The following is a 6,000-nucleotide window of genomic DNA, read 5'->3' as shown; positions in this document are numbered from 1 at the left end:
CAGGAGAGTGATGTTTGTGTTTATGTCCAGGAGAGTGATGTTTGTGTGTGTGTCCAGGAGAGAGATGTTTATTTGTGTGCCCATGCAAAGGATGTTTGTGTGTGTGCAGGAGAGTGATGTTTTTGTCTGTGTCCATGAAAAGGATGCTTGTGTGTGTTTCCAGGAGAGTGATGTTTGTGTGTGTGCAGGAGTGCGATTTTTGAGTGTGTGTCCAGTAGAGTGATGTTTGTGTCTTTTTCCAGGAGCGTGATGTTTGTATCTGTGTCAACAGAGTGATGTTTGTGTGTGTGTCCAGGAGTGAGATGTTTGTGTGTGTCCAGGAGAGTGATGTTTGTGTGGGTGTCCAGGAGAGTGATGTTAATATTTGTGTCCAGGAGAGTGATGTTTGTGTTTGTCTTCAGGAGAGTGATGTTTGTTTGTGTCTCCAGGAGAGTGATGTTTGTGTGTGTGTCCATGAGAGTGATGATTGTGTGTGTGTCCAGTAGAGTGATGTTTGTGTGTGTCCAGGAGAGTGATGTTTGTGTGTGTCCAGGAGAGTGATGATTGTGTGTGTGTCGAGGAGAGTGATGTTTGTGTGTGTGTGCAGGAGAGTGATGTTTGTGTGTGTGTCCAGGAGAGTGATGTTTGTGTGTGTGTCCAGGAGAGTGATGTTTGTGTGTGTCCAGGAGAGTGATGTTTGTGTGTGTGTCCTGGAGAGTGATGTTTGTGTGTGTGTCCAGGAGAGTGATGTTAGTTTGTGTGTCGAGGAGAGTGATGTTTGTGTGTGTGTGCAGGAGAGTGATGTTTGTGTGTGTCCAGCAGAGTGCTGCTTGTGTCTGTGTCCAGGAGAGTGATGTTTGTGTCTCTCCAGGAGTTCGATGTTCGTGTGTGTGTCCAGGAGAGTGATTTTAGCGTGTTTGTCCTTGAGAGTGATGTTTGTATGTGTGTCCAGTAGAGTGATATTTGTGTGTTTTTCCAGGAGATTGATGTTTCTGTATGTGTCTCCGGGAGAGTGAAGTTTGTGTTTGTTTCCGGGAGAATGATGTTTGTGTGTGTGTCCAGGAGAATGATGTTTGTGTGTGTGTCCAGTCGAGTGATGTTTGTGTCTGTGTCCAGGTGAGTGATTTTGGATATGTGTCCAGGAGAGTGATGTTTGAGTGTCTTTCCAGGAGAGTTATGTTTGTCTGTGTGTCCAGGAGAGTGATGTTTGTCTCTGTGACCAGGAGCGAGTTGTTTATGTGTGTGCCCAGTAGAGTGATGTTTGTTTGTTTGCCAGGAGAGTGATGTTTGTGTGTGTTCCGGAGAGTGATGTCTGTGTGTGTGTTCAGGAGAATGATGTTTGTGTGCGTGTCCAGGAGCGAGTTGTTTATGTGTGTTTCCAGGAGAGCGATGTCTGTGTGTGTGTTCAGGAGACTGATATTTGTCTGTTTGACCAGGAGCGAGTTGTTTGTGTGTGTGTCCTGGGGAGTTATGTTTGTGTGTGTGCCAGGAGACTGATGTTTTTCTGTGTGACCAGGAGCGAGTTGTTTGTGTGTGTGTCCTGGGGAGTTATGTTTGTGTGTGTGCCAGGAGAGTGATGTCTGTGTGTGTGTCCAGGAGAGTGATGTCTGTGTGTGTCCAGGAGAGTGATGCTTGTGTGTGTGTCCAGGAGAGTGATGTCTGTGTGTGTCCAGGAGAGTGATGTTTGTGTGTGTGTCAGGAGAGTGATGTTTGTGTGTGTGTCAGGAGAGTGATGTCTGTGTGTGTCCAGGAGAGTGATGTTTGTGTGTGTGTCCAGGAGAGTGCCGTTTGTGTGTGTGTCCAGGAGAGTGATGTTTGTGTGTGCGTCCAGGAGAGTGATGTTTGTGTGTGTGTAGGAGAGTGATGTTTGTGTGTGTGTCCAGGAGAGTGATGTTTTTTTGTTTGTCCAGGAGAGTGATGTTTCTGTGTGTGTGCAGGAGAGTGATGTCTGTGTGTGTCCAGGAGAGTGATGTTTGTGTGTGTGTCCAGGAGAGTGATGTTTGTGTGTGTGTCCAGGAGAGTGATGTTTGTGTGTGTGTCCAGGAGAGTGATGTTTGTGTGTGTGTCCAGGAGAGTGATGTTTCTGTGTGTGTGCAGGAGAGTGATGTTTGTGTGTGTGTCCAGGAGAGTGATGTCTGTGCGTGTCCCGGAGAGTGATGTCTGTGTGTGCGTCCAGGAGAGTGATGTTTGTGTGTGTGTCCAGGAGAGTGATGTTTGTGTGTGTCCAGGAGAGTGATGTTTGTGTGTGTCCAGGAGAGTGATGTCTGTGCGTGTCCAGGAGAGTGATGTCTGTGTGTGCGTCCAGGAGAGTGATGTTTGTGTGTGTGTCCAGGAGAGTGATGTTTGTGTGTGTCCAGGCGAGTGATGTTTGTGTGTGTCCAGGAGAGTGATGTTTGTGTGTGTGTCCAGGAGAGTGATGTTTGTGTGTGTCCAGGAGAGTGATGTTTGTGTGTGTTTCCAGGAGAGTGATGTTTTTGTGTGTCCAGGAGAGTGATGTTTGTGTGTGTGTCCAGGAGAGTGATGCTTGTGTGAGTTCAGGAGATTGATGTTTGTGTGTGTGTCCAGGAGACTGATGTTTGTGTGAGTTCAGGAGAGTGATGTTTGTGTGTGTGTCCAGGAGAGTGATGTCTGTGTGTGTCCAGGAGAGTGATGTTTGTGTGAGTTCAGGAGAGTGATGTCTGTGTGTGTGTCCAGGAGAGTGATGTCTGTGTGTGTCCAGGAGAGTGATGTTTGTGTGTGTGTCCAGGAGAGTGATGTCTGTGTGTGTCCAGGAGAGTGATGTTTGTGTGTGTGTCAGGAGAGTGATGTCTGTGTGTGTCGAGGAGCGTGATGTTTGTGTGTGTGTCCAGGAGAGTGCCGTTTGTGTGTGTGTCCAGGAGAGTGATGTTTGTGTGTGCGTCCGGGAGAGTGATGTTTGTGTGTGTGTAGGAGAGTGATGTTTGTGTGTGTGTCCAGGAGAGTGATGTTTGTATGTGCTTGTCCAGGAGAGTGATGTTTGTGTCTGTCTTCTGGAGAGTGATGTTTGTGTGTGTGTTCAGGAGAGTGATGTTTGTGTGTGTGTCCGGGGGAGTGATGTTTGTGTGTGTCTCCAGGAGAGTGATATTTGTGTGTTTTTCCAGTAGAGTGATGTTTGTGTGTGTTTCCAGGAGAGTGATGTTTGTGTATGTGTCTCCAGGAGAGTGAAGTTTGTGTTTGTTTCCAGGAGTGTGATGTCTGTGCGTGTCCAGGAGAGTGATGTTTGTGTGTGTGTCCAGGAGAGTGATGTTTGTGTTTATGTCCAGGAGATTGATGTTTGTGTGTGTTTCCAAGAGAATGTTTATTGTGCGTTTGTCCAGGAGAGTGATGTTTGTGTGTGTGTCCAGGAGAGAGATGTTTATTTGTGTGCCCATGCAAAGGATGTTTGTGTGTGTGCAGGAGAGTGATGTTTTTGTCTGTGTCCATGAAAACGATGCTTGTGTGTGTTTCCAGGAGAGTGATGTTTGTGTGTGTGCAGGAGTGCGATTTTTGAGTGTGTGTCCAGTAGAGTGATGTTTGTGTCTTTTTCCAGGAGCGTGATGTTTGTATCTGTGTCAACAGAGTGATGTTTGTGTGTGTGTCCAGGAGTGAGATGTTTGTGTGTGTCCAGGAGAGTGATGTTTGTGTGGGTGTCCAGGAGAGTGATGTTAATGTTTGTGTCCAGGAGAGTGATGTTTGTGTGTGTGTGCAGGAGAGTGATGTTTGTGTGTGTGTCCAGGAGAGTGATCTTTGTGTGTGTGTCCAGGAGAGTGATGTTTGTGTGTGTCCAGGAGAGTGATGTTTGTGTGTGTGTCCTGGAGAGTGATGTTTGTGTGTGTGTCCAGGAGAGTGATGTTAGTTTGTGTGTCGAGGAGAGTGATGTTTGTGTGTGTGTGCAGGAGAGTGATGTTTGTGTGTGTCCAGCAGAGTGCTGCTTGTGTCTGTGTCCAGGAGAGTGATGTTTGTGTCTCTCCAGGAGTTCGATGTTCGTGTGTGTGTCCAGGAGAGTGATTTTAGCGTGTTTGTCCTTGAGAGTGATGTTTGTATGTGTGTCCAGTAGAGTGATATTTGTGTGTTTTTCCAGGAGATTGATGTTTCTGTATGTGTCTCCGGGAGAGTGAAGTGTGTGTTTGTTTCCGGGAGAATGATGTTTGTGTGTGTGTCCAGGAGAATGATGTTTGTGTGTGTGTCCAGTCGAGTGATGTTTGTGTCTGTGTCCAGGTGAGTGATTTTGGATATGTGTCCAGGAGAGTGATGTTTGAGTGTCTTTCCAGGAGAGTTATGTTTGTCTGTGTGTCCAGGAGAGTCATGTTTGTCTCTGTGACCAGGAGCGAGTTGTTTATGTGTGTGTCCAGTAGAGTGATGTTTGTTTGTGTGCCAGGAGAGTGATGTTTGTGTGTGTTCCGGAGAGTGATGTCTGTGTGTGTGTTCAGGAGACTGATATTTGTCTGTTTGACCAGGAGCGAGTTGTTTGTGTGTGTGTCCTGGGGAGTTATGTTTGTGTGTGTGCCAGGAGACTGATGTTTTTCTGTGTGACCAGGAGCGAGTTGTTTGTGTGTGTGTCCTGGGGAGCTTTGTTTGTTTGTGTGCCAGGAGAGTCATGTTTGTGTGTGTGTCCAGGAGAGTGATGTCTGTGTGTGTGTTCAGGAGAGTGATGTTTGTGCATGTATACAGGAGAGTGATGTTGGCGTGTCTCCAGTCGAGTGATGTTTGTGTGTGTGTCAGGAGAGTGATGTTTGTGTGTGTGTCAGCAGAGTGATGTCTGTGTGTGTCCAGGAGAGTGATGTTTGTGTGTGTGTCCAGGAGAGTGCCGTTTGTGTGTGTGTCCAGGAGAGTGATGTTTGTGTGTGTGTCCAGGAGAGTGATGTTTGTGTGTGTGTCCAGGAGAGTCATGTTTGTGTGTGTGTCCAGGAGAGTGATGTTTGTGTGTGTGTCCAGGAGAGTGATGTTTCTGTGTGTGTGCAGGAGAGTGATGTCTGTGTGTGTGCAGGAGAGTGATGTTTGTGTGTGTGTCCAGGAGAGTGATGTTTGTGTGTGTCTCCAGGAGAGTGATGTTTCTGTGTGTGTGCAGGAGAGTGATGTTTGTGTGTGTGTCCAGGAGAGTGATGTCTGTGCGTGTCCAGGAGAGTGATGTCTGTGTGTGTGTCCAGGAGAGTGATGTTTGTGTGTGTGTCCAGGAGAGTGATGTTTGTGTGTGTCCAGGAGAGTGATGTTTGTGTGTGTCCAGGAGAGTGATGTTTGTGTGTGTGTCCAGGAGAGTGATGTTTGTGTGTGTGTGCAGGAGAGTGATGTTTGTGTGTGTCCAGCAGAGTGCTGCTTGTGTCTGTGTCCAGGAGAGTGATGTTTGTGTCTCTCCAGGAGTTCGATGTTCGTGTGTGTGTCCAGGAGAGTGATTTTAGCGTGTTTGTCCTTGAGAGTGATGTTTGTATGTGTGTCCTGGAGAGTGATGTTTGTGTGTGTGTCCAGGAGAGTGATGTTAGTTTGTGTGTCGAGTAGAGTGATGTTTGTGTGTGTGTGCAGGAGAGTGATGTTTGTGTGTGTGTCCAGGAGAGTGATGTTTGTGTGTGTGTCCAGGAGAGCGATGTTTGTGTGTGTGTCCAGGAGAGTGATGTTTGTGTGTGTGTCGAGGAGAGTGATGTTTGTGTGTGTGTGCAGGAGAGTGATGTTTGTGTGTGTCCAGCAGAGTGCTGCTTGTGTCTGTGTCCAGGAGAGTGATGTTTGTGTTTATGTCCAGGAGATTGATGTTTGTGTGTGTTTCCAAGAGAATGTTTATTGTGCGTTTGTCCAGGAGAGTGATGTTTGTGTGTGTGTCCAGGAGAGAGATGTTTATTTGTGTGCCCATGCAAAGGATGTTTGTGTGTGTGCAGGAGAGTGATGTTTTTGTCTGTGTCCATGAAAACGATGCTTGTGTGTGTTTCCAGGAGAGTGATGTTTGTGTGTGTGCAGGAGTGCGATTTTTGAGTGTGTGTCCAGTAGAGTGATGTTTGTGTCTTTTTCCAGGAGCGTGATGTTTGTATCTGTGTCAAC

This window comes from Carcharodon carcharias, chromosome 12, assembly GCF_017639515.1.
Source record: "Carcharodon carcharias isolate sCarCar2 chromosome 12, sCarCar2.pri, whole genome shotgun sequence".
NCBI classification, from domain to species: Eukaryota; Metazoa; Chordata; class Chondrichthyes; order Lamniformes; family Lamnidae; genus Carcharodon; species Carcharodon carcharias.
The sequence above is the reverse complement of the archived record's forward strand: the minus strand, read 5'-3'. Positions refer to the sequence as shown.